Consider the following 8,267-nt stretch of genomic DNA (forward strand, 5'->3'; position numbering starts at 1 on the left):
GATTCTCAGGGTGGCCAGAAGAGTCAGGCTCACAGCGAAGCAGGTGGGGTGGTGAAGGTCTCAGGCAGCTTTCTGAAGTCCACAGTTCTGTTCTGCAGAAAGCACGGGGATGCTGGCAGAGCTGGCTTTGAATCTGAAATCTCTTTCTATGTATTGCTGAAATTCTGCACTTGAAAACTGGAGATCCCGGGAGCCAACTAAAAACCGAATTATTTTCTATTAGCACTGTGATTTTTCTTTAAATTATTATCATTTAGTTTGATAAATGTGAAGATTGCAAAGCTCTGGAAACTGCATAATTTAAAATTCTCACAGAATATTAATCAGTTCATGATGTTTATAAAGTCACTCTGTAATTAACGAACTCGTAGCTTAGTATTTTTACCGAGCCCTACATGCTGTACAGAAGCCATGTAAGTGACCCAGCAAACATCTATTGCTGAACTGTCAAATGCTTGCTTTTCCTCTGCCAGCAACTTCTAAAGAAGAATCGTGCAAGTATTGTGACCTATCTTGGTGTTCTAGAAAAGAAGGATGTAAATTCGGCTAGAAGGAGCTGGATTTAATCCTGTTCGAGCTCATTTTACATTGCTGGCCTTAAGCTGAAATCAAACTCTGGTCCCAGAAAAGCAAGTGCTCTAACTGCTATTCTGTTTGTGAAAGGTGCAGTAGCAGGAATAATCCTTTTTATAAGTTGTAAGACTTACATGTGTTGTGAGAAATGTCTATGTTACGTACTTGGTAGTTCTTTTTTTTTTTTTTTTTTTTTTCCTTCAGTCAGTACGTATACCAACAAGTAGCCAGTGGAACACCAAAAATTCTTGAGCAAATCATCTTGCTTATACTTTTAGAGCCTTTGTTAATAAAAATTATGCTGGAATTCTGTTATTTTGCCAAAACATGAAGACACCACTTAGTTTAGTACCACTTGTGTAAAACTGCCAGTAATTTCTGAGAAAATAATTAGGCTTTTTGCCTTCCTTTTTTTGTATCTGTGTTTTCAGCCCTCGGCGGATTACATATAAACTTTCCAGCATAATAACCAATTGGTATTTGATACTAAACAGAACAAACAAGCTCTAGTGGTTAGGCTTTTGGAAAATCAAAGTGGTAGGAATGGTACAGGGAAAGCTGTTAGTTCTGCTTAAAATCGTACTGAAGCCTGGCCCTTGTAAATGCTGAATTGGCTTGCCAAACTGAATCTTCATCTAAAGGATTCTTGATACAACATTTATTATTCCTATTTTTCATGTCTGTTCCCAAGGAAGTAGTGCTAACAGCAGTTTTTAGCTGTCTTTGTAGAAAAACCCAGAATATCGAGATGGGATGACCTAAACTGTACTTTCTGTTTGATCGTACCTGGCAGCTGTACAAAACAGTAGCATACAGGCTGCAATTTATGGAGTAAAGCCACGTGAGAAATCCTGTTTGGGTCATGAGAAGCTATTTGAGATTGAGAGGAAAATGACTCAATAGGCATGAGGTTTTCTATTTGTATATGCAGTGCAGCATTCCTTGGAAGGATAACGGTATTTAATGCCTTGAAAACATTGCATAAAATTGTACATGTGGCTTGTACTGAATAAATTGTTTTTGCAGCTAAGAGAAAAGGGGCACAAATGCCGTGGTTCAGCTGTTTTAACCTGCTCATGGTGACCAGTATAAACTGTGGGTGCCTTTGTGCCCTTTATGGAATCGGAGCTGAGGTTATTACAAGAAAAAAAGAATGGTAGAGAGTCTCAGTTTGCCAAGGACGTAGCTAACTGACCTTCAGCCTATTGTCTGCAGCTATATGATCTGTGTCTGTTCGCGTACATGGTGACTGATGACAAACAGGAGGAAAAGAATGCAGGCAGTTGAGAAACAGATTTACAGACCTCGTCCAGACCAAGCTGCTTTCACCCTGTTGTAATTCCAGAAATTTCACTGTTCGTAGATGTCACTGTCCGGAGATGTAAGAATCGCATCTGAGGTCTTCCCTTCTGCCATAGCTCACTCTGGATAGCAGAGTCTAAGTTAATGAAGCACAGCTGAAAAATGTTATTCTGTAACTTTTCCCATTGTATGAGAGATGAGTGAAGCCACAGAAGAGGAGATATGATTTAAAGGAAGAAATTCTGACTAAAATTATGTGTTCTAACCCAGTTCTATTATTTGTGACCTTAAAATTTGATCTGTACCTCATTTTCCCCTCTTTAGCAGAAAGCTTAATTTATGCCTGTGTAGTATTTTGGGCATGTGCATTGCATGCCACATTTACTCTTTTTTTTCTTGCCTGTACAATATCCAAAAATACGGTGCTGTTCCCTGGTATTCACACCAGGTCAGAAGCGTAAAAAGATTCCTACCCTCCTCTTGTATCTTTGCCTCATCCAGGCATCAGGACAGACCATCAGTGCTGCATAAAAATAAATTTATTACTTCATACTGTATGCTGGATGTAGTAGAAGTCAGTAGCAACCGCAGAATTAGAAGAATATATTAGTATGCACAAGTACAAACAACCTTATTCCTGGTTGTGTAAGTTGACGGGCTTGACTTTGTGCTATAATAGCGTTTAAACACTAAATTGTAATCTTACTCCAACATTTAGAAGCAAGTGGAACAAAGCAAACGTGCATCCCAAGGAGCAGCATTTGGAGACCAGCCACAACAGTCATCAGAAGACAGTGGTGAACTGAGTACCCCAGTAAAACTCATTACACTTGAGAGAAAAAAGGGACTACCTCCAGCAACAGGATGGCATTCTGTGTGCGAGGAAGTCCTTAGAGGAGTGTAGCCTGTCCTGCTAATGGCTTAAGCTACTTGTTAGCAAAATTGTTTTGGAAAGCTGGAATAAACCCAAAAGGCAAAGAAGTCGAGCAGTTACAGGTAGTGTGGTCAGCGGATGGGATCGGTTCATCTGTCATAAGCTGTGCTCCCCCTTGTGCTTGCTGGCAAAACAGGCACCAGGCGGCCCTGACGGGCAGAATGGGCTAATGCCCCTCCATCAGCAGAATCTGTAGCTTGATAGCAAACGTTGCACTGAATCACCTCAGATGGAAAGTCAGACTGAACTGTGGTGTTGAACATGCTGAGCAAGTGCTTAAATGGGTGGGCCGTACTAAGGGGGGACCTTCCCATGACGGCAGTATTTGCCAGGATGTGCATCACAGACTCAGCACATCTGCTGGGCTGAGCCCCAGAGAGTACGTGCAGTGAAGGCAGCCCAACTGAGCTCGGATGAAGCCAGTTGCCTGTGTGCTGCTTGTTCTTGAAATGGAGATGAACTTACAAATACACAGAAGCAGAGCATTTAAATTCCTAGAAAAGTTTTCTTTCCTAGGCTTCAGTACCAAGCACTTCCATAGGTGGGTACTGGCTAAGCATGGGTGGCAGGCTCACAGCTTCTGAAGTAGGCATGTAAGTTGCGTCTTAGTTCCCATTTGGAACGTGCTAACTTCTTTCTTTGCACATGATACGGGCTGTCATGGTGATTTTAGGCTACAGAGGAAGTCATAAGAAGCCCGCAAAGCTCTTTTTAAGATTATTTATTGGAGATTAGGACAGATTATGGGGAAAAAAAGGTGGTTTATGGTTCTTTATTTCCGTTCCTGCATCTGTCAGAATGACCTGTAAAGGGACAAAAATGGTGTTCACCCTTTATAATAAAGGCTCCAAAAGAGAAAACCCATTGAAACCAGTCAATGTAAGATGCACGGTAAATCTCGCTTGTTACATAAGCTTTCCCACACAAAGTGTCATGTCCAAAGTCCATTGCTTAGGAGGACCTACCAACGGTATCGTTACAGGAGGTGCTGTGTACAGCAGGAGTAGAAGAGTACAGCAGGAGTGACACACCCATCAGCTCAGACAGGTACATCTGTCTACCCTGGGCAAGGAAAAAGGTGTTTAGTCCGTTGCCTGCATCCTGTTGAATAAGTATGAGGAAGGTGGCTGCTGCTGTCTGTGGAGGAGAGAACCTCTGTCAGGCTCCTGGGAGGTGGTCCCTGTCATTAGGCCTGTGGGAAGGCTGGGGAAGTGCATGACCTGCAGAGACAACGGCAGTTCATACAGCAGCAGGCATCATACCTGAAATAGCTTGGCTGAGTGGACGAAAAAGGGAGGGCTTCCATTAATCCTATCTAATTTAGGGTATTAGAGGGCGAAGCATCAGGAAAATAAACCGAGTGGAAGAATGGAGTGCAAAAGAGCCCAGAGAAACTTCTTGTCAATGACCAGTCAGCTTTTTTTTTTTTTTTTTTTTTTTTTTTTTCCCAAAATCAATGCCTTTCAACTAGGGAAAACACTGACTGCATTAACAGTCTCTAATGTGGCTGTGACAGAAGAAAGCGTGACAGTACAAGGAAGTCAGCTGGAACAGCAACATGATTTAGGACAGGCCCAAGGATATGGCTGGGAAATAGCAGTCATAATTTTACAGACCATGAAACATTCCCTAGGTATTTAGTAGAATATAGCAGAATGGACTGACCAGGCCACAAAAAAAGACTACAGAAGTGGTAGAAGATGGTATAAAGAGCAGGGCAGCAAGTGCAGCTTGGGGAAGATGGGATAGCTTTAGAAAGCAAAGCTTCCTTTGGGCACTTTCTTCACACATGAAGTGGTTTTTTTCATTGGAAAATGCACTATGGAGTTAAGTACATGATGCATAGTTCTGTTAATTTTGATTGTCTTTCTAGTTTTTATTTAGTAGTCACCTTTATTTAGGACTCACCTTTCACTCTGCGCTTTGCTGGTGTAAGTTCAATGTCTGCTGAGGTTCACTGACTTACTCCAAAATTATACAGATGTAACTGAGAGCAGAATTTGGCCTTGTGTGCCCTTCCAAGGGTGCTAAGTTTGAAGAGATACAGAGTAACACTGGCTAAATGACAACTGAAGGGGAATATGAAAACCATCTGTAAATATTTAAAGGATGAAAGATTAAAGAGGAGGCGGGTTGGTACTGCATGTTCCAAGAAGGATTTTAACTTAACTAACTGGGATAAAACTGAGCAAAGAAAAATATGTAAGAATTAGAGAAGCAATAGTTCTAAAAACTTAGAAATCAATCTCATAATGTACAAAAATGAGAATATCTCATCTCTAAGAATGGAGAGATATCCACTGTGTAATTTACAAAATCACAAGAGGATACAGCTATGCCTTTGTGTTACAAAGTACTTTAAGCTGCCTAGGAGATGGCAAGACAGGACTTCATATCTGTCTTTCTGATTGCTCAGCTGAAATGGATTGAATTCTCCCTCCTGCTGTTCCATCTTGGGAAAGAACATGCATGACCATCTGGGTCCAGACAGACGTGGTTTGTCCCCACTTGGCTTAACATGTTGATCAGTTTTAAATCTGCACAAAGGAGCATACCATGGAGAAAAACTTTCTGTTCCTTCAAGACATACTTTCTGTGAAAGACAAAACTTTGGGGAAAGAAATCCTTTAGTTAAATTAATTCAGGTTTGGATAAGAAGTATAGAGAGTCATATGCTACATGATATTGTCAGCTCTTTCCTAATGGGCATTGGTTCTTTTATAACAGTGCCAAATATCATCAGAGCATCTTTGAGACCTAGTAGTTTCAACAAAGGGTTCAAGGTCCTTGGCCTCCATGCAGGAACGGACCCTGTACATATAAATTTAGGAGTGTCTTGAACTGGGAAGTTACCAGAGTTGAAGCTGGTTTGGTTGTCTCCCAAAAGTCTTATTTTAAGTGCCTTAGACCGAACCATAACTGCTCCTGCCCGGCATAAATTATAATCCTCCAAAATGCTCTGTACTCACTCATGCAAGTCATTTATAGTGACTGTTTCAACTTTGTTCCAAAGAACGCTTTTAAATCCTGGCAGAAATAGCATCGCTCCACAAACAGGGGCCTGCTTCCTTCCGCCACTCCTCGTGTGTGCAGCATCCATGTTATCAGTCTTCTCTGTGCTTATTTCCGCAGCGGAAATCCTACCAGCGCAAGCCGGCCAAGCCTCCTTTTTTGAGAAATGAATCTTTCCCCGCTCACCAATAAAAGGTGGAAATTGCAGTGGGCCAGTGACAGGAGCTTGGCCTCAAGCTTGACCAGTTACACAAGAGGATGTGAGTGCTTCTGTTGAGTACTTGTTTGGAAACCGCTGCCTGACCACCAGTTGTTATCTTGGATATGTTTTTAGCCATTTCGGGCAATTCTCCCTGCCCATGGAAGTGGTTCTTTCAAGCAGTCCATAAATCATGGGCAAGTCTTGCAAGCTGATGTTACTACATACAAAATGGTACACACCACTCTTGTGTTGATAGCTAGTCCTTCTCAGCTCTCTTTATGGAGCCTTCCTGTTAAGAAATATGAACTGCAGGTAAAAATACTTTGTTGGCATCTTTGTGAGGTTCACTCGATTTCTAAACCTTCAAAATAATTCAGGGAAGCGCTGCCTGACCGTGGAGGATATTGTGCTTTCTCTGGTGCAGATGTTTTTACTAGTGCCAGTTTCTGCTGTTTCAGTGGATGGAATTTGCTGTGCAGATTGGGCCACTGCTTCTTCAGTTCTGCCTTTGATAATGGATGTGCTCTGGAGTCCTCAAGGAAGGCAAAGTTTCACCATAACACCTTCCTACTTGTGTTTTTGAATCACTTGGTAGCTGGCAGTCATCGTGAGTCCCAACAGAGATGATGGTGTACCTAGGCAAAGGTAAGTGGTGGATGTAGCAGTCAACACGAGTAGCGTAAAAATTCTGAATGTCCAGCCCATGGCACGCAGCACACAAGGAACTACACAATACAGAAGGCAAAGCTTTATGTTCTGGTTATCATGGTCTTAATGAGAAATAGCTGCCTCACTCTGAAGTACCCAACACCCAGCAAAGTCAAACTCTCAATGTTTCAAATTATCTAGTCCTTTTAAAATGGCTGTCATTGCATCAAGCAATTTTTTCTATTAAGTTGATTTAAAAATGGAAGGACTCAAGTGACTGAATGATGTATAGTTGACAGTAGCACAGAAGACAGGCAGCAGACTTGGAGAGTTTTTGTTGTTAGCAGTGAGGAGAGACCTTATCGCTCCCTGAAACTACCTGAAAGGAGGTTGTAGTAAGCTGGGTGTCAGTCTCTTCTCCCAAGTAACAAGTGACAGGACAAGAGGAAAAGGCCTCAAGTTGCACCAGGGGAGGTTTACACTGGACATTAGGAAGAATTTCTTCACCAAAAGGGTTGTCAAGCGTTGGAACAGGCTGCCCAGAGACGTAGTTGAGTCACCATCCCAGCAAGTACTTAAAAGACATTGTAGGTAGGTGTGATGCCTAGGGACTTGGTGTAGTGGGACTTGCCAGTGTTAGGTTTACAGTTGGACTCAATGATCTTGGGGGTCTTTTCCAACCTAAATGATTCTATGAAGCTACAAAGTGTAGGCCAGATAATAGTAGCATAAATTATTAAGAGATAAAATGTAGTTGATCAGGAAAACTTCACTGGCTGGGAATATTATCAGGCTATAGAAAAGTTGAAATAATTTAAAATCACTTGGGCATTAAAGATCACCTGGACAATGGACGGGATGTTCTGTCACGCAGAGATGGGAGCAACCATTCTCTCTGGAACACGGAGGCCAGGCCTTGTTTCCATAGCTTTCTTGCCAGCCTTAGGCTTACATCAGCCCCACCACAGGCACCCTGAGCAGGAAGGAAGGTTGCTTGTTGCTTTTGTGTTGGTTGGTTGGTTGTTTTTAATATTTCACTATTTGCAGGACACGAAGTCGTGCGAGATCATAGTCTGTTACATACTCCAGGACACGAAAGTCCTAACTCAAAGGCTACTGAAATTAGTGAAAATGACTCGAGAGCACAGGAGATCCAAGGAGATTTGGTCCCTTTATTATTAAATGGATTTCTGTCTAGCCAGACCTTTCTTACAACCTTGGCCTTTTATGCCTCTGTAGCCAAAAGCACCAGCAATCATGCGTGTTCAGACCATTGTGGTCCGCAGTGGGGTAAGTAACATGCCCAAACTCTGATAAGGCCTCAGGAGAAAATACCAGCACCCACAGGTCAATTGAAGCTAGTTACTTATCATTGCAGTCCCATACCAGAAAAAAAGATCATTACAAGGGTCTTCCAGACAGACCAATGTACATAAGCAACCACACTTTCTCCACCTGAAAACAGCAGGATTTGAACTGGAATGGCTCAGTTGTTCTGGCATGACTATTATCTCCTGAGCTACCAGATTAACTACAGTTCAGTTCATGAGCCTGTCTTAATTCTCATATACATAAAATACTGTCTAGGAGAATTGA

This window comes from Leptosomus discolor, chromosome 1 (assembly GCF_034619465.1).
Source record: "Leptosomus discolor isolate bLepDis1 chromosome 1, bLepDis1.hap2, whole genome shotgun sequence".
Lineage (NCBI taxonomy): Eukaryota > Metazoa > Chordata > Aves > Leptosomiformes > Leptosomidae > Leptosomus > Leptosomus discolor.